The 21,231-nt window shown below is 39.8% G+C and overlaps 2 long non-coding RNA genes across 2 annotated transcripts in view; both read left to right on the forward strand.

The window, feature by feature from the left end:
- LOC137878125 (uncharacterized) overlaps positions 1 to 4,401 on the forward strand; it is a 53,918-nt gene extending 49,517 nt beyond the window's left edge. Inside the window, exon 4 of the long non-coding RNA XR_011103591.1 lies at positions 4,108 to 4,401. This is a non-coding gene — a long non-coding RNA (uncharacterized lncRNA). The remainder of the gene's footprint in view (positions 1 to 4,107) is intronic.
- Positions 4,402 to 13,765: 9,364 nt separating this feature from the next.
- The window catches only part of LOC137878202 (uncharacterized), a 34,973-nt gene continuing 27,507 nt past the window's right edge, over positions 13,766 to 21,231 (forward strand). The window contains exons 1-3 of the long non-coding RNA XR_011103597.1: positions 13,766 to 13,842; positions 14,171 to 14,330; positions 14,457 to 14,549. This is a non-coding gene — a long non-coding RNA (uncharacterized lncRNA). The remainder of the gene's footprint in view (positions 13,843 to 14,170; positions 14,331 to 14,456; positions 14,550 to 21,231) is intronic.

Genomic DNA, 21,231 nt, shown 5'->3' on the forward strand with positions numbered 1-21,231 from the left:
TATGGGTAACCACGTACTGCCCGGAAAATGCTATTAAATTCTCATTATCTATTCTATTAAGCAGAGAGATGCACAAATAGCTTTTCCCTCTCCACCTTTTACTCTCAAACACAAATACTCACTCATACCTATTTTTTAGTCATATTTGATATTTGCTTTTATAGGGTAATATTTTGGTTACTAACCTCAAAGTCATTTGTTTTTGTTTAGAAAACAAATTCTTTATTTATTTTGCACAATTTCCCTCACCAACAATTTCCATGACATTTTTTGTAGACATTTATGCTTCTCAGATGAGGAATCCTAGTAACTTTGGCGATGCCTGGCTGTTCATCTAGCACCATAGTCAATAGTCAAAATACTTTGGTTTACAACCCTATACCCTCAAAATTACTGAAATTTCTATTGACTCATTGGGGAGGACAGGAGAAAAAACAACATACGTCGTCATGTTATTTTATTTATTTGAGTCTCTTATTTTGTATTTGCACCGCAATTTTATGTATGGAGCTTCAAATATATGTGCTCTCATGTTTCCAATCTGTTTAGCCTATATCATATTGGGGGGGGGCTTACATGGGTTTATGATTTTTTATTTTTTTTTATCCTGTAAAGTCCTATGCAAATACAATTTTATTATCACTACACTAGTTGCCAACTTTTTGGCCCTTTCTTTTGTTCAATGAAAGAATAAGCAGTAAATCAATGGCCCACTAGATTTCTCAAAAACAATCACTGCAGGCTGTGGATGGGAATGAACCTTCTGTGTGTAATGTGTCACTTGATCTTTCAGTAACCAGCTGCCCGTGCAGCAGTCCGTCGTTGGCGTGCGGTGGCCCGACGTGCTGCTACACACTCACCCGAGACTGGATTCAACGGCCTGCTGCATGGGTCACAACCAGCTAATTGGCTAACACAATTAGCACGCTTACTGCTCTAGGAAAAAATGGGAAAATGTAATAGAAACAAAGAAAATGGGTCAATTGGACTAGCCTTTACAATATTTATGTTTTTGTTTACAATGAAGACCTACATATAATCACTACATTTAATATAAAACATTACACCCTCCTATAACTGTTATACTATAATCGTTGCTGTTAGAGCCAAATATGGTGTTGAATACAACTCTGTGTTGGGTGGCGCTGTATTCATGTCCTGGGCTCAGGTATATAGGTCCCGAAATCACCGTAATGGTCAGGTGTTTGACCCCGGAAGGGCAAATGGTTTTGACCGTTTTACGCTATATGGTAACTGTGTGTGTTAATGCAACTGCTACATTTGATGTCAGGGTGGAAAGAACGGGACTGTCTGTACGTTGTTCAGAAGTAGGCAAAAGTTTAATCTAGTTTAAACTCAAAGGACAATACTGGACTGATATGTCAGCAAACACATCACTCTAACTCTGCTTTTTAAGTGTTTGAGAGAGTATATCATTTTCTGAGTTTAAGGCCCTTGTGATAAATCAGTTATTGACTGACTCTCCACGGCTTTTTTTTTCTCTTCCAATTTAGTCAATATTGAATTGGTAACACTAGGCAATGTCCATAGCAACAGAAACATTTAACGTAATTGAACGTAACAGAGCTCTGGTGGTTTACACTTCAAAAGGCTTTCATAGATTGTCTGTCACTCGGCTGACAGCCGGCAGCTGAGAGCCACTTCAGCCCGTCTGTGACAGCGTATACGACAACCGAGCGACGCCGTCTTTGCCAGGATTTCACACAAATCGCCCCAAAAATAAGTCTTCACTGAAAACCAGATGAATTCATGCGTGTCTGTTTTTTGTTTTTTTCATCCTTGGGGTTCTTGAGCTGAGAATCAGTAGCATGCAATGACGCCAGTGTGCTGAAAACATACAGCTGTGATATCAATACATCAAGCCTCCTATTATTTCAAGGACCCATAAATAAGGAGGGTCGGGTCACTTTTCTGCTGTTGATTGAAACCTATAACATAATCTCATAGCACAGTTCCCTGAAATTGAGATAATTACCTTTGGTAACTTGACTGTTAACATCCTCCCACACACACGGAGGGGTTGAGAGGTCAAACCACTTACATTGCCGTCATGGAGAGCTCCCTAGAGAGGGCTGCTAAGGTGGCGGAGGACGTCACTGTGGCTGAATGTATTGAATACCTTTTAAATTTAGGATGAGAGTCTTTCGGTGCGGAATAAACCAGCCAATCTGACAGTTATCACGCTGGCTAACATAATTAAGGCAAGCATTGGATTGAATGTATAATTGACCTTAAAGGGAAAATTTGGCACCTTATATGTCAATCAGTGTTAATGATTGACATACTTGCCATGTTCACCGTTGGACACATAGCTAGTTTGCAAATCATGAGATCAAAGAAGTGTTTTTTTAGTGGCATCTAAAGTTTGCCAACTCCGGGCTACCCAGAGGCAGAGACTACAAATCCAAGCTGAATTAGCCTTTAATTCTTTCTTACCAATAACTACGTCACTGACTCTCTCAAAACAGCACGCAAAAAGCCAAATTTGTAGCTTCAGTTGACTACATTTACCATCAACACTGATTGCACATCCATATAAATGGTGACGAATTTTCCCTTTTCTAAAAAACTACGTCAAAACAAAAGTTAAGTGATATTGAATATATGAAGCACATTTATCAAAAGTTTGATTCCTCCAGGCTTGGATAGTGTTTGTCTTCATAAAGCAATGAAGACAAACACTATCCAAACAGGGAGGACAAGAAATTAGTCCAACTCTACTTTGTCAGGCTTTGTCATGTTTTAGCTCTAAAGTTCTCTTTTTTTTGCCTTCACTCTTCTTCTAACCCCTCTTTTTTTCACCCCTCTCCTCACTTGGGACTCACTGAGCTCCAGGATTAGATTAGCTATCATTTATAGCAGGCCTGGGAGGCTGTGAGCAGCAGACTCCATCAGATGGAGAGATAATGGTGCTTTATGATAGATCCCGGCTAATGAAATGCCACTGTCTGTAATGAGATCAGTGAAAAGTGAGCTTTTGACCCCCTGTAAAGGGCAGGCAGCATGTTGGGAATATCTACTGAGGATGTTCTTGACGTCTAAGATTTCTGCCCTCCTGTTCAGGCAGGGCCCTTCTGAATTCATGACAGTATGAGGTTTTTTAAAACTGTGAAAAATGTCTGGTTTGGCATCGCTAGACTAATACAGAGCACTGGCTACACACTCGAGCTGAAGCTCAATACGAATCACACATGCAAAAAAATGTACAAACAGTGGAAATGCCAAAATGCTAATGCCAACATTTACCAGAGGCTGTGAGGTGGGGCTGTTCAAACAGTGGGGAGTGTGTAAGGTCAAGAAAGGGATTACTCATTCTCCGTGTGCCTCAGAGGTCCACACATCTGTAAAACAGCAGAAATACACTAAATCATTCCCGACAGCAGCACAAAGAGTGTGAAATGCTGAGTCTGGAAGGACTGCTGACAAGGAGACTTTTCATACCACACATGAATACCTAATTTAAATCTTTTTTCCAACATTGATTATAAATCCCAAAAAACAGCAAACTGTCCTCATTAGTTGTTGGTTTATGTTAGTTACATTGGGTTTATTTACAACCTTTGCCTTACTTGCCTGCAATTGGTCCCTTTCATCCATCATAACCCACGGTACTTCTTTTTGGATTTGAAATGGTCTCATATTGGAATAAAACTGTAGGAATTAGTATAAAAAGAAAAGAACACAATAAATAACATAATATGCATTATGCAGTACTGATATGCTGTTTCTTTTGTACATCCGTACCTATTTCATACAGTGCTATCCGTATTTTGTGTTTAGTAAAATGTGGCATTAGACTAACCTACACAAAGTAAATAATATAGTTATTTTATATATGTATGAACACATAAAGCGCATATACTTTTTAAATGTTGCAACAATGCCAATCCTCCATCATTGGTGTGGTGATTTCTTCTTAGTCATGATCACCTCACATGAAGCAGCACTATGAATCTATGAATAAGAAACCAGCACAGCCTTCCTGTTACATAATAACAATTTTCTTGATTGCCGTCACTCTCCTTCTCTTACTTCTTCAAAAATATTCCTCGCTTTCACTTTGTTTCCTTTCTCTATACTTCACAGGTCATCAACCTCTCATTTCCGTCCACTTTCCTCCGTGCCCTTACTAAGTCGTGGAGAGAAAAATGCATCTGAAAGCTATCATCTTCTGCCTCTCTCATCATCCTGAGGAGCTCAGCCACATGTTTGAGTCTCTGAAGAGAAGCCAGGGGTCGGGAGACATCATCTATAGCTTCAGGAGAATTCAGAGGGGGGGCTTATATGTGACTGACAACTTTCCATTTACACCTTCTCCCCACTCGTCACTCAACTTCATTTTTCATCTCTGCTGTCATTCCCGGGGGAACAGCACGCTCTTGCTCCCCCTTGAAAATATGTGTTTTGCATCTCAGAAGGATGTTAACAAATAATAAATTGGTCTCATTTTCCCCCTCATACATTTGTTTATTAAAGCGTTTTATTATTTATGCTGTGCCTGTAGCTATTTAATTATGCTGGCTACAGCCGCTTTTTTGCTGCAGACATGTTTTAAATATCTTACCAACTGTCAGTAGACAATCTACTATTATTTTTTAATGAGATTAAGTTTGTAACCACACACCCAAAATTAATTCGAACCTTCTTTTCAACTTTCACAGTCTGCCTTCTACTGACAAGGACCTCACCCACTGGCAAAGACCAAAATGTCCTGAATTGTCTCTCTTCTCTATTTTAATAACTTTTCTGTTATTGTCAAGAACCCATTTCCGTGGCTAATCTCCTTTTGAAAATGATAGAGAGAAGTCACAGAGAGTAATATGCGTTTTTAGAGTTTGTTTTAATTGAGGAGTCATGGCAGGATTATATTTTATTTGGTCCAGGGGAGCAGCCGGTCCTGGTGAGACGACAAAGGAAATTGATTTTGTGCCCCACATCCTTTCCTGCAGCTCCTGGCTTGCATTGGATGGCATGGCACAGCGCCATGTCAGGGCGGGCTGGGATGCAATATAACTTCATGCATTTCTTCATCTCTTAGTGTTGACTGTCTAACTGTTTGGAGGCATGAAACGTGGCAGTAAAGCAAGTGAGAATAGTGGGAAGAAAAACATAGATCAGTTTTAATGAATGTCTTGAGTGTGGGTGTAGTTCGTAGGCTAATGTAGTGCCTGCCAGAGGTCAGTACACACTAGGGAAACAAATACAAATGCATGATTTGGATATGAACAGATAATGTGCTCTGAACATATACAGACAGATGTGAGGGGCCGTCCCAAAAGTGCATATAAATGGCCAGAGGTGCTTTTTAGATTGTTGTCAGTTGCTTTCTCATTTTTTTTAAATAGACACCAACTTTATATTCATCTGATTTTTTTTTACCATTATGAACACAACTTCCAATTTTTAATCACACAATCCGGCCTAAAAACCTTCTGATCAATTTCCACTGTTAATTTCCACCCAAATCATTTTGGTAGTAGTTTTCAAATACAATATTTATAAAAAATAGTTATGTCAATAAATCATGCCCACACAGTGGTGTAAGAAGTACTTTTACTTAAGTAAAAGTAGTAGTACCACAGTGCAGTAAAAGTCTGAAATCAAATGTTACTTGAGTAAAAGTACAAAATGATTGGCAAGTATATATAAGATAGGCTACTAAAAGTACTTATTATGCAGAATTTAAATATAATATATATATTATATTATTGGATTATTAATGTATTAATTCTTTACTTTAGGTATATGGTTAAAATATGTCATTTTGTATGTTGTGTTTTTCTACAGACAATTTCTAACACCTTCTAATGTAAGCCCTTTCCACCTCCGGTATTATCTAAGTACAGATGCGTTTGTGAGATAAACACATTACAGATGGCAGGAGCTTTGTGTGACATCCCTATAGTGCACACGTCGCCAAAGAGTGGCATTTAAAGATCTCTGTCACACTTCATATGCTGTCCAACAAAGCTCCATCAGCTGCTCTGTAAGTTTATCCATGTTCAGCTTGCCAGAGGACTGGCTTTGAATTTCAACTATGCCATACCTCAGAGGAAACCCTTTTAGATCCACTGAGCCTGAGGAAACGCTGGCCTCTGTGGACACCTCTGGGCAACTTGGCATGCTCCTGATATCGTGTCCAGCGGTCACCTGGGGCGTTGCTGATGGGCTAAAATGTGCCAAGCTGACCTTTTGCTTCTAAATAAAGTGTGTGTTTGTGTGGCCAGATGTGGCAAACCACTCTGTATTGTGTCTGTGTAGAGGGGCTGATGTCCTGAAGCTCTTGTTCCTGTAGCAGCACATCGCATTAGCTCATCTGCCTCACTGTCACCTTCTTCACATTGTGTTTCGCTGCTTTACAAATGTGTGAAGTCCTGACACCCCGCTGAGTGCTGCATGGGCCGTGGTCCGGGAGGAACGTTAAGTGCACCAATAACACTGCTCCAGCATGTCCATGAGTGGAAAACTGTACACTCAGGTTGCAAATACACACACACACATAGAGCACACACACATATATACACGTTGTCACAGTAAGGTCACTGAGAAGATGCTCTGCTTGTCTTTCCATTTATTTATCTTCAAGTCAGTCGGAGCTGTGAATTGAAAAACTTCTCACTAGAGGACCCGGCATCGTTCAAAAAAGTTTTCTTTGGGAATGATAAGTGAGTTTGGGGAAAAGCTGCACTCAATGGCAACCCGTTCCAGTCCATTTGGACGTCTTCCCCAAAAGACAAAGTATGAAATACAGAAAGTGAGAGAGTAGAGAGAGGAAGTAAATAGAACCTAGTCATTAAGAAAATGTTAGAACATGAAACGAAGCAAAGACACCAGTAGAGCATTAAAACACTTGACAAATAAGCTTTGATTCAAACTAATGCAGCAGGTCAATTCAGTTTGCTGGGAATAGAGGTCAAAAGGGCCCTCTTCGTTATTTCCTTACAATGAAGAAACACCTGCAATGTCCTCGGGAGCTACTGTGAGTTGTTTTTTTCTATTAATGGTGAAAGGGTCTTGTGATTGAATCGGCATTAGTTAATGTTGGGGAAAGCACAGAAATGCTTGTGGTAGCTCCAGTTCACTCTAATTGGAAAACATGTACAGCACTCCTCCCATCAAAGATATTTGCAAATGCAATCAAATGTTTATTTGAATAGCAATTATTGTCTTTCACATGTCTCATCTTTTGACATCAAGCTGTCAACAAGTCACAATCTTTGTATATTGAACAATAAAACTCCATTACCGCTTGTTGCTTTTAAGATTAAAAACTGTAATGACATTTGCAGAAAACTATGATAGAAAAATATATTTTTTATGACATCATACTGTAAATATAAAAAATAACACCAAAAAAGACACCAAATTGAACAATTTATAAAAACATAGTATCTAAGCCTGTGTTCTTTGGAAATGTTTAAAAAAAATGAATTATAATTTAACCAGGAATCATTTCACAATGTTGAAATGATACCTGGTTAAATGACTGTGTGTGTGTGTGTGTGTGTGTGTGTGTGTGTGTGTGTGTGTGTGTGTGTGTGTGTGTGTGTGTGTGATTAGTAAAACAGCCTTATCTTCTCAGTTGCAGGAGCAAGCAGAAGGGCTCTGGTCAGGGCCGTCCGATAGGGAAACTATCTCAAGCCTCTGACGGTGGTTGTGCTATTTGTTGGCTCTTGAAGGCGTCAGGGGAGAGAGATTACTTTTAAGAGTCCTCACACATATTACAAAGCTGTCACTGGTGGGAGTGTTGACAGCTGATCTCTCCGTGGGAGTGTGACGCTCAGAGAAGCAGAGGGTGCTAAAATAGCAGTTGTCAGGGAGGTTAAGGGTGGACAGACTTTCCCACCATATGATTATACTGATTCCTCCGGCTGTCCTCCTCCAGCAGTGCCTGAGACAGACAATGTGCCGTGACTTCACCTGCCGTTAATATTCATCTTAGATGATTGGATTATAATCGCACAAATCCCATCACCACTAATGATGTGATTATCCATCATGTCCAGCGGTGGTCAGAGACACAGCTGGCTAATTTATCAAACGTGTGTAAATGCAGTTTCTTCTCCAAATCACACATTTATCCACAGACACTACCTGAAAGGCGACTTCAGAATTTAAATTTTTTAGTTTTTGGAAATGTTTTATTCTGAATTAAACTACAAAGTCTCCTATTAGCTTTAAATATGGATGTGTTGTGCATTTTATTTTCAGGATAACAGGGCTATTGGAAAATGCAGAATTATATTTGATGTTAATAAATCCATTCAAGATTTACGATGGATTATATGTTTGTAGACTTTCCGTTGCAATATGTGTTTTAATAGAATTCTGAAGGTGTCAAATATCAGCTCAGAACAGAAAGTAATCAAATGTATCAGTGATATCTGTGAGGTTTGTGTTGAATCTGAACAGCATCATAACTGATCAAAAGGGAAAGCCGATTAACTCAAAGTAACTTTTACGAAGTCTTTACTCCAGTCAAACTTTTTTGACCTTATAAACATCAAAACATGGACATTACACAACTATTTAATGATTTTTTTTTTCAGCCTCTTCCTCCATAAGGAAAAAGACAACAACCAAACTTTGATGTGCACGTGTCTTGGATGGCTATAACAACACATTAGAGTTATTGATATGTTGTTTTAGGCTTAGGGTTAACAATTAGTTGGCATTGGGTTATTCTCAATGGGTAGTTTGTGTTAATGTTAATGGAAATGTCGGTCCACTGCATATCTGTGTGTGTGTCTGCTATAGAGATCACCATGGATTATACTTTCAAATGCAATTATATCAACCTTAAAGGTGCAAATAACAGTGTGAACAATGGCAACAGTGCTTATAGAGCTGACAGTGTTTACCCGGCGGGGAACCAGAGGATCTTCGCTTCCACTTCGATGCCGTCGGTCGGGACGGCGTCAGAGGGAGAGCGACTTCATTCTCTGCTCAGGTAGACACTACTCCACTATATCTTTACATAGAAAATAGTTGTTTGCTGCCATATTAATGCTCTGAATGGCGTATAGGGAACCATTGATTTCCATGAATTATGTTCACACAGTGGTGTGCCACCCTTTTTGAATGATTTTATTTAACCAGAATATGTCTGATGGGACACTGCTTTATTTCTGACCTAATGTCACACCAGAGGGGCATTCAGCAGTCTAAGTGCTCCTCTGCCCCGTTAGCTCAAATAAGCATCATATCTGGTATTATGTTATGTCTCTCAAATGGCTTTTTCAGGCATTACATTTATTTTGGTCTGTGAGTACAGCATGCAGATTTTTTGTCTGACTTCTGCCTTTAGTTTTTGTTTCTGCATGTAGTTTGATCAAGATTAACTGATTTGCTGCACTTTATGAGCATCACACTACTTCTTACATGGGCGCTGAATGTTATTGAACAAAATCACTAATACATAATTCTCGGATACATTCAATAAAAGGAATATGTGGTTTGAGGTTCAAACGTCATGATAACAGTTTTCCTGTTTAAACTGACACTTGAACTGAGATGCACACATCTCCTCCAACGATTATTGTTTTGTTCAATCCAGATTATATCAATCAATTGACACATCTTGTGCTTGCACCACACATTTCTTGGTATTTTAATAGATTGATACTTGAATCAAGTCATGCGATGGGTTTTCCACCAGACAGCATGTGTCATTGAAAATACAATTATTAAATAACAGTGTATTAATATGTCACTTGTATTGTTTAAAATAATGTCAGCAGGGACAGTTGGCCCTTAGGCATTTTCACATTATCAAATCTGGCCCTCTTTGAAAAAAGTTTGGACACCCCTGGTTTAAAGTGTTTGTGCTCACGTGTATTTATTTGCATTAACCTACATTCCTAACTTACACAAGATTGGTTGGAGAAGAGTTGGTAGCAGCTTAAGTAACATTAACACATTAATAAAATGTCTAAATGTCACTTCAGTTTGATTTAATGTTAAATATTTGTTTGAATGTAAAATGTCCAATAAGGGCAACATGCTCCAGATAAAAGGGATATAATTTGTATTGTTCAATTTCATATTGAATATGGTTTGGAATTTAAATTAATCCCCAATGCAACACCCCACCTTTAGCACTGTTTCAGTAAATGTTGATAAAAATCCAAATCCATTGATAAGATGCATTCACTTATAAATGTTTTAACTACTGTTAAAATGAGAAGAGTATTTCACAGCTGTGATAAATCTGAGCCCTTGAGGACTTTTTAGTGTTTATTCAGTGAAATAGTGTTTAAACATTAAATTGTGGGTTCTAAGTTAACATTGATTAAAACATTTGATTTGCTGCATTTGACTCAAGATTTCAGTCAAATGCAGTAAAGAGCTAGTCTATGCTGCTGACGATCGGCTCGTGAGCTGCTATTCATCAGTTTTGAACCGCTCTTAGTCTGGGCTCTCCCCTGAGACCTGTTTGCCTTGGGAGCCCCTACCAGGGGCTACTGCCCCAGACAACTTAGAAGGTTAAAAGTGAGGATAGGTTAGAATAGGGATAGGTTAGAATAGGGATAGGTTAGAAGTGAGAATTGGTTAGAATAGGGATAGGTTAGAAGTGAGGATTGGTTAGAATAGGGATAGGTTAGAAGTGAGGATTGGTTAGAATAGGGATAGGTTAGAAGTGAGGATTGGTTAGAATAAGGATAGATTAGAAGTGATGATAGGTTAGAATAGGGATAGGTTAGAATAGGGATAGGTTAGAAGTGAGAATTGGTTAGAATAGGGATAGGTTAGAAGTGAGGATTGGTTAGAATAGGGATAGGTTAGAAGTGAGGATTGGTTAGAATAGGGATAGGTTAGAAGTGAGGATTGGTTAGAATAAGGATAGATTAGAAGTGATGATAGGTTAGAATAGGGATAGGTTAGAAGTGGGGATGGGATAGTAGTGATGGGTGAGGAGCTGAGAAAGGATGTTGCTTCTCTCTCTTCTACTTCCTCTCCTTCTCTTTCTTCTCCCTCAACTTCTTTTCTTTCCTTTGTCCTTTCAGTTCCTCCTTTTCTCATCTTCTTTCCTCTCTTTCTTCAGTCTTTTCAATTCCTCCTATTCTCTCTTCACGCTCTCTTTCTTCTCTTTCTTTTCCCTCTCCTCCTCCTCCTCCTTCCTGTCCTTCTTCAGTGTCTTTTCCACCTCCTTCTTTGCCTTTGTCTCCTCCTTTTTAAACTGCGCCTTCTCCTTGTCAGCTTTTTGGGTGAGCTCCTGAAGGCTGAGGTTATGTACCTGGAGTTTTGCTGTGTCAGGAGCTTGATCTCTTCCTCCATTTGGTTGTGACGCTCCTCCTTCATCACTCTGCTCCGTCTCTGCAGCTCCTTCTCTCTCTGGAAGCTCTCCTCCTTTCCGAATGGTGGTCACCATGACTACACTTGGTCACATGACTTGCAATGTCATCAACGAAGGCTGTACACTGTAAAATGTATTAAATTAATTTTGTCTTTTGAAGAATATTGAGGTAAGTGTGAGGAATTGTATGTATATTGAGTGTCTGTAAAGGGGGTTTGAGGAATGTGCCAGCAGCGGGGGAAGTATACGTGCTGGCTGTGTGAGGTGTTTGACCAGAACAATGAGTTCTGGTCAAAGGGGGAGTTTATTGGATTTCAGCCAATCGTGGAGCTGATTGATAGGCTGAGGAATGTAACTTTGGGGGGGGCAAGAGAACTGTAAATCCGAGGAGAGAATCAGACCTCCTCCTGACCATGGGGTAGACATACCGTACGTGTCTGTTGCGTGGCCCGGACAGGGCCTCACTTTCATGAAATTGATATGTTTGTTTTGTTATTAATAGTGTATTTGGTCTGTAACTGTTTTGCTTCTGTAGTTATTAAATATCTTTTGATTTGATTTTAGCTTGGACCAGCTGATTTTTTAGCACTGCTTTGCTGATGAAAGACGCAGCAGTGGGAGACATGCGGCTTCCCTTTGTCTAAGAGATTTGAGACCTTAACATAAGTTATCAAGCAAACAGCAACTATGTGTAAAATGTTTGTTTCTGACTGCTGCCAATGTTAGCTAGCTCGAGCTAACGCGTGCTAATCGTTAACTAGCCGACGTTAGCTGACTTAGCTAACACTCACTGCAAATTAGTCTATTAGCTTAACTTGTTCAGGCATGTTTTGGCGGTAGCCTAAAGACTAGCTTTTCCCACCACTGCTCCAGGTTCGCCTGAAAACATATTTTAATTGTTCCATAACGAAAATAGAAAGTCCGATGTACATTTTAAATGTTCGGTTTTCTTTGAGTTGATACAGCCAACTCATTTTGGTCGCAGGTCGCACAACATTTATAACTTGGAAATTCCGAGTTACAAGTGAATGCAGCTTGAACCGTGCTTTGTGCAGAGGCGACGTTAAACACGGTGTTGTTGAAACGTGTGGTTTGCAGCCGCGTTAGGTGGACAATTATGAGACTATTTAACAGTACTGTTTGTTAGCGGTGGAGTTATATTATTTTACATTACGTGATGGGTGTATGACGTTAGCGGACATGTTTTTATATAGCATGCAAAGCGTGGTTGAAGGAAACAATAATATCGCGGTAGTGAACGCAACAGTTAGGGTAGGTGGATCAATGCTACATCTGTGTATTTAATAACTCCAGTGCCGTTTGTGGTGGAAAAAAAATCCTATACCTTTGCGTGAGTCTTCTAATGCTGAAATACATAAAACCAAAAACCAGGTTGTGTTTTAAGTATTTATTCTCTGCGCAGAGAAGGTTCAATCATCACAACAGAATGCGTACAGTCTCAGTGAGGAAAAACCTCGAAAAACGTGAACAAGCTTTCTTTATACAGAATGAGCAAAGGTGGGGGCCGATGGCCAACGTTACAGACATCTCGGTCTCAGACTTTTGGTCTCAGACTGATGGGAACAACAAGTGAAAACAAACGGCCAGCAACCAAAACAAGCGGCCCAAAGGCCTCAGCATGGAACATTCTCATACAACACAGTTAGTTATCTATGTGAACAGGCAAGGGAGAATTATTCTTTTGCACAACAGAGACACGGTGAAGTTCAACAAAGTCCAGAGCAAAATTACTTATGCATTAATACAATATACTAGGTAGAAATATATACTACGTAAAAAATTACCATTACACGTTGTAGCAGTCTTTCCAACACACTGTCATAGTTTATTTCACATGGACGTGAGTAGCCACCGGCTTCATTCAACGTTAATTCAATTCCAGTGAAAGTGCCTTTAAAAGCTGCAGTTGCGCTTGCACGCCGCTCTTTAGCCTCACTGAATGCGCAAATTAACGTCTTTCCTTGCCCCTCTCGAGCTGTCAGCCACGTTAAGCTGCCTGTGACAGATGATGAAGGAGAAATCATCTCAATCTCCATTTTATGGTAACGTTAGACAAGGGGGAAAAAGGAAAAATTCCCACAATTATATCGAGGAGGCTTGTATAACGTTAAGACCCAGTCATTGTTTTGTCTGTGTCAGGGATATTAATGGTCTTAGCTAGCTTCTTTGACCTGTGTAAACTCCTCAAGAAGCATGACAAAAGATTAGTTTAACAAAATCAAATGTTTATTTCACATTGGCTTGTACATTTATTGTTATTTTTGTTGTTGGCACACAAAATTAATACTGAGGAAATGCTACTTTTGAATTGTTTTATGAATGAAGCCTCAGATACGGTATGTATTTATGTAAATTAATTTACATTAATATCAATAGTGTGTGTATGTATGTATGTATGTATGTATACACACATTCTTTGTCTTTTTCAGAAAAAGTGCTCATAGCAACTGCCTGAGGGCTCTTGAAGAGCTGCTTCGTCAACACGGGATGCCGGTTCACTAAAGGTGAGATGCTAGTAGCCTATAATTTGGAGGATATTTAAGCTTAAGGAGTTATAATCAGCGGTAGAGCAGTTTTTGACAAAGCGTTTACAATGCTACAATCTTATTAGAATTAATAGACTAGCTAGCTGTAGCAAAGGTTAAATACATTTTCAATCAATACTTTGTCCTGTCACTCAGCTTGGTGATTAAATACTAAATGATTAAATTTGGCAATTGCAGTGATGTCAACAGTTGTGACGGTGTTTTTGTTTGCAGAATGGTTTTCAAAAATGTCCACATTGGTCCAAGCCGATTTAGTCACTGTATGTTTTTTTTCTGTGTGTTCTAGGTGTTTGCAGAGTTTAACTAGAGCCACCACAAACCTGCAGAATGACTTTGTTGATGCTGTGGACCGCTACACACCGCACTTTGTCACAATCTTCAAGTCCAAGAAAGGAAGTGTTGGAGAGACATTTGCATTTGAGTTTGTGCAGCAAATTGATTCACGGGTTAGTACGTACTGTCAAACAAAGATTCTGGTGGCAGTTTCATTGTCACATTGACAAACATATTTGTACTGTCAGATTTAAATGTTGCATAATCTTTAACTTTTTTTGTTAATTATCCACATCTAGATACCAGATGTGATAGCAATGTGAACCCTTGTACTCAGAGGCCTCCCTGTTCTACTTGGTGATGACCCCAGTCACTTCTACCACTCTTGCTTTGTAAGTTCTCATAGTTACTTATCCTAGACATTTGTGTGAAATTGTCATAATTAGCATATGAATTCTTGAGTTATGGCCAGAAACGTGTTTTGTGAGGTCACGGTGACCTGTGATCTTTGACCACCAAATTTCGACTGTGAGTCCAAGTGGACCTTTGTTTCAAATTTGAAGAAATTCCGTCAAGGTGATCTTGAGATAATAATAATGACGGACAACCCAAAAACATAATGCCTCAAGCCAAGGCTGATGCCAGCGTGGAGACATAAAAGCATAAAGACGGTCTGAGATTCAAATGTAGAGGCGTATCACAGCAAGGCTGAGTCCCAACCACAGCGGCCGGAAGTTGATTTGGACGGAGCCCTTTGCTGCATGTCATCGCCTCTCTCATCCCTGCCTTTTCTGTCTCTCTACTGTTACTATCGAATAATGCAGAAATGCCCTCCAAAAATTAACATTTTTTAGATGGAGAAGGATAAAGGTGTATTTTCCTGGCTTCACATGAGCTAAGCTTGTAGCATCACTCATAAGGTGAAGCAGCCATATATTGAACTAACTCCGTTTGCAGTCCATGTCACTGGGTTGCACTGCTGAGCTCAGCTCAACGGTGCTAAGCCTGCTTGCCATCTCCGGTTGTGTATAATGCACAAGAGGCAGATCATATCTCTCCCTCGAATACACTATCTAATACAATCTAATGAGGATGGCAAAGAAAATTGAGTGTGAGGAAGACTTCAATACTTAATTTCCTTCATCTTCTTTCCTGGACATCTGTAAACTGGTCAAAACTGTTTTAGGCCTACTAATGTGGATACAACGTGTGTGTGTGTGTGTGTGTGTGTGTGTGTGTGTGTGTTTTGGACTACCCTAAATCCATGAAAAACACTTTCAACTTCATTGAAAGAGTGATGCTTGGCTTGGCACAGGACAAACTCTCACCAAAACTGCAAACACTTAAAAATATCCTGTTACATTAGAACGTAAATTACTGTATAAAGGTGTTGACGTTAGATTCAGTTGCTTTTTGTAGTTATGTTAACTAAATTAAGGCGCTCGTTTCAAATAGTTAGCCCATGGATTCATCAGCAAGTCATGTCCAGAGGCTGCCAGTATCCAGTGATGTGCGGTGAGGTTCGTGGCTGGTGAGGCACTGACACTACATATCAGGCTTTATCAGATTTACAAATACATGAACCCAATAGAGTAGCTTACATCACCATTCAATTGGCAGCTTGCACATTGACTACTGGTTGTTTTTAATATTTCATATCGGCATTATTTACACACACATAGGTAAGGTACATATTTGATTCCACCGGGAGTGTGTGCGCCGCAATCTGCCCCACCGATCTGCCCCACCGGGAGCGTTTCAGAAGCGGAGCGCTCGCGGGCACCACCCCCGAACATCGTGAGATTTCGTGATAATCTGTGTAACAACTATGGATATATAAAGAGAACAACAAACAAATCAAAGGTTACTTTACCTGTACGACGTTGAATTGCTGTTGATTTGTTCATATTTCCTTGTTTTTTGAGACATTTTTAAGCTTGGATATAGAATCTTACATTTTTGTGGTCAAAGCAAAATATAAGAAGAAGAGAACTGTAGAAGAAGAGCAACGACAGAACAAGCATAAACCTGACCCGTGGGCTCTCACACGCCCCCTTCATTGAGGCAGAGGTACTGTTTGCCTCTCTGTGCTTTTTCACTGCGGTTTAATGTCAGATCAGCAACACTAAATATGTTCTATACAGACGTGAAATACATTACCTACTCTATGTAAAGAAAGGACATATAATAAAACTGTCTACAAATATTACAGTGCTGACAAACAATGAGAAAGCAAAAGGCATGTGCTCAACCCAGTTTGTGAGGGATTGGGCAGCGTTTCTCAGATTGGAGTGAGACGAGGAGAAAAGGTGATGTTGTGATCTTCGCGATAAAACATCTTTGATGTGATGTGTCAAGTCTTGGCCAATCAGATGTCTACACCGTCTTCATTTCCCTCCGTTACAGTTTAAGTTACGCTACGTACCGTTACAGTTCAGACTTGCGGGGTTAATTATAACGTCCACTGCATGCGGAACTTTGTCGACTGTTAACGTTTGTCGTTATCGTGAATTAGGAGGAAAGAAATGTAACATGATGAAACATGCAGCCTCCCTGTGTTCCGGTTCAGTTCACGCGGTCACTCATTAACGTTAAACCGGAACATAATAATACAAATATTTTGTATTTAAAAAAATAAACCCTGGCAGGGTTTCGTGTTTTGGTGATTGTCACCTTTTTCACCTCTTATGAGTTTGCAGGTATGATTTTTGCAGAGAATTGGATGGAAAAGGAGCTCAACAAAGACACAACTATTACCTCATGCTAAGAAACATCTGTATACAACAGAGACACTCAGACATATACAATTACTTTGGCTATCAACATGAAATGTTAGTCTGAGCTGTTATTTTTCCTTGTTGTCTGCTTCTGTCTCGTCATCATATCACTCAACATCGCTTCTCCTACAGCAACAGTCAGCAGAGTTTAGAGGGTTGATGGCCTTGCTGTTATTATTAGCAGTAAGGTCAGACTGTGTGGCAGCCAATGACAGGCCAGTTCAGTGTGCTCCAGGTTGTCTGGAGGCTCGAGAATCTGACAGGAAGAGCCAAGCACACAGTAAGCAGAGGACGGGGCATCACTGACTCCTACACAGATGCATCAAGGGTAAATGGCTACATTAACTCCTTGAGTGTCCATTAGTGCCTGTCTCTTGCAGACAGGAAGTGACTGATTGAGGCAGATGTGGTGGATTTATTTATATCCCAGCTTATTTAACTGCTTTGGTTGCTGGTTGCTTGTCAGGCATCATTTGAAATAATGTCCAGGGGATCTATGACAGACAGGGATAAGCAGAGATAGTGTGTGTGTGTGTGTGTGTGTGTGTGTGTGTGTGTGTGTGTGTGTGTGTGTGTGTGTGTGTGTGTGTGTGTGTGTGTTTATACTCTGTTTGCATGTGATTAACATGATGTGAACAGCCCAGACCCTCATTGGTTTAGAGCTCTGTTTTTAATGTTCCCCCCTAGGGCTGCACAATTAATCAAATTGTAATCGCGAACACGATTTTGGCTGCCACAATTAAATGAGCATGATCGTCAGCGATATTGACGTTTAAAATGCGTGCTCTGCTAGATATCAAATCAAGCGCTTCCTCAACTAACAGTCAGCCAACCACCAGGGGGAGAACGAGATGGGAGGTGTCATGCGCGCACTCTGCAGCGGCAGCCTCAAAACAAGTTCTGTCTGCAGTCGACTCCGGTATTAGTAGAAGAGTAGAGAGACAGACAACAGAACAGAGAGTGGACGGTCACGGGTGTCGTGTGAAAGGTAAATCAAATGTCAGGAGCAGAAGGCGAGGAGCTAGTCCCCCAAAATGGATCATCATCCGTTGTTTGGAAGTTTTTGGGATTTAGGGCAAGTGATGTTAACCAAGAACAAATCATATGCACAGAGTGCGTTAGAGTTGTGTCTGCGCCGCATAGCAATACAACTAACTTGTTCAACCACCTGAAAAATGCTGATTTAATTTTGGATAAAAAAGTGTTGATACTATTTTACTTATTTTTTCCTTCTACGAGATGCACTGTGATAAGGACCAGTCTGATGCAAAGATTTGTACATTAGCCAGACTGTAGCACAACAATGGAAGTGGAAGCAGTGTTCTTGTTCATTTAAACGTGAAAGTGCAGTAAAAAGATGTCCCTAAAATTAATGAATAATTGTGATCTCAATATTGATCAAAATAATTTTGATTATGATTTTGGCCATAATCGTGCAGCCCTATTTCCCCCTATAACTTATCTACAAAGTGCAAAGCCATGATTGCATTAACAAAGAGAACACAGACAAAAGGACAAAGACCCACCAGATCAACCAAACAAAAGAAGATGAATGAAACAGCTTCTAATATACTGTTGGCGGTATTGTGAGAAAACAAACTAAACGCTGTCAGGCCACTTAATTTCACCAAACTCTTTGTTTTTATCTGTACAATGACTTTAATAGATAACATTAAGTTAGATAAAAGCTGGCTAAAAAGATTAGAAAAAAACTTTTCACCTGATCGCTGCCGTAAGTTTTAGGGTGAAATGTATTTTCAGTATTTGGGACGAAGCCTTGGGGTTTCTCTGAGTGATGGTCGGCCCACAAGACACTTGTGTGTGTGTGTGTGATCCTTCCCAGTTGCTCTGCTCCAGTTCAAGAACTGGAGATGTGAAAGGACTGGAGCTTCTTCTGGGTACACACACACACACACACATATATACAAACAACACAGATCAGGTCAGACCCAGCACTGCCTCTCGCTGACCCAAAAACAGACTTAGATCAGTCACTCTTGCTGGACTGAAGTTTGGGAAAATGAGCTTAGTGTCTTAGAGTACAAAGTTGAACCATGTGCACATACAGAAACATAATGTCCCAGGAGGGGCAGGAGGATGTAGTCTGATACAGACGGAGCTTTGTGTTATAGCGGTGTGGATGAATGTGAGTAAAACAGTTTTTCCAAACAGTGATACTTTTTCTAAACTTTCTAATAGTTTAAAGATTTTCGCCACCAAAGTCTAACCTCATAGCGTACTGTATGATCAGTAGGGACAGATTTTAGGGTCTTGGTGCCAGCCCCAAATTCAACAAAATACGTATTTTAATTTCTTGATTTCCACCCAATATTTTATGACTACAGTATTTCCATTAAAGAAATGTAGCTGGAACATTGTCATTGCAAACACATTGGTAAAATAGAAGAGTGAAAACACATAAATATTTGATTTGTTGATACATTTGTCATCAGTCAATATCATCCTGTTGACAAGCATGTTTTGAACTATGCTACAATCACAGCGAGATGTCTTGTTCTCTCTGTATTCACAACTGTTGTAACACGTTGAAAACTTTATGCCAAGAGAAAGAATCTGCAAATATGACAAGCTTTTAATAGTATTCAGCTATTTCCCTCCTCTCTGCCTGAGGTGCTCTCTATCTCTGTCTTTCCTTTAGTCTTTCAGTCTCTCTCTGAAGCCTATATTCACAACCAAGCTACAATAGTATGACAGCTTCTTGTTAAGTTTTGTGGTCAGACTTGAATTACCTGAGATAAGGTTTCACTGCAAACTTTGGTCTCTGTATCGATGAATACATTTCTTTAAAGACACCAGGGCTCTGTTCTTTATACGTGGAAAGAAGCTATTCCGACTAGACGTCTGAATGTTTTTGGTTCCTCAAAGAAGCTCTGTTAGCCAAACACAGTGCACAATCCGTTTGTGCCGGGTAGCATACATACAGTGCTGTGAAAAAGTATTTGCCCCCTTCCTGGTTTCTTATTTTTTTGCATATTTGTCACACTTAAATGTTTCAGATCATCAAACACATTTTAATATTAGACAAAGATAACCCTAGTAAATACAATATGCAGTTTTCAAATGATAATTTCTTTTATTAAGGGAGAAAAGCTATCCAAACCTACTTGGCCTATGTGAAAAAGTAATTGCCCCCCCTTGATAAATCATGAATGAACTGTGATTTTTTGGAAAGCTGAGTTCAATTTCACTATCCACACCCAGGCCTGATTACTGCCAGACCTGTTGAATCAAGAAATCACTTAAATAGAACCTGTCTGACAAAGTGAAGTTGGCTAAAAGATCTCAAAAAGCAACACATCATGCCGCGATGTAAAGAAATTCAAGAACAGATGAGAAACAAAGTAACTGACATGAATCAGTCTGGAAAGACCCCAGAACAACATCTAAAGAACTGCAGACCTCACTCGCCTCAGTTAAGATCAGTGTTCATGATTCAACAATAAGAAAGAGACTGGGCAGAAATAGCACCCATGGGAGAGTTCCAAGGCGAAAGCCACTGCTGACCAAAAAGAACACAAAGGGTCGTCTCACATTTGCCAAAAAACATCTTGATGATCCCCGAGACTTTTGGGCAAATATTCGGTGGACTGACGAGACAAAAGTTGAACTTTTTGGAAGGTGTGCGTCCCGTTACATCATAAAAACAACATCATACCAACAGTCACACATGGTGGTGGTATTGTGATGGTCTGAGGCTGCTTTGCAGCTGCAGGACCTGGACAACTTGCCATAATTTATGGAACCATGAATTCTGCTCTCTACCAGAAAATCCTGAAGGAGAATGTCGAGCCATCAGTTCGTGACCTCAAGCTCAAGCGCACTTTGGTTATGCAGCAGGACAATGATCCGAAACACACCAGCAAGTCCACCTCTGAATGGCTCAAAAAAAGCAAAATGAAGGTTTTGGAGTGGCCTAGTCAAAGCCTGGACTTAAATCTGATTGAGATGTGTACCTTCAACAAGCCGTTTCTGATCGAAAACCATCCAATGTGGCTGAATTAAAACAATTCTGCAAAGAAGAGTGGGCCAAAATTCCTCCACAGCGATGTGAAAGACTCATTGCCAGTTATCGCAAACGCTGGATTGCAATTGTTGCCACCAAGGGTGGCAAAACCAGTTATTAGGTTTAGGGGGCAATTACTTTTTCACATAGGGCCAAGTCGGTTTGGATAGCTTTTCTCCCTTAATAAATTAAATCATCATTTAAAAACTGCATTTTGTATTTACTCTGGTTATCTTTGTCTAATATAAAAATTTGTTTGATGATCTGAAACAT

Source organism: Cebidichthys violaceus, unplaced genomic scaffold (assembly GCF_023349555.1).
Source record: "Cebidichthys violaceus isolate CVI_PGR_0920_01 unplaced genomic scaffold, fCebVio1.0.p SCAF_23, whole genome shotgun sequence".
Lineage (NCBI taxonomy): Eukaryota > Metazoa > Chordata > Actinopteri > Perciformes > Stichaeidae > Cebidichthys > Cebidichthys violaceus.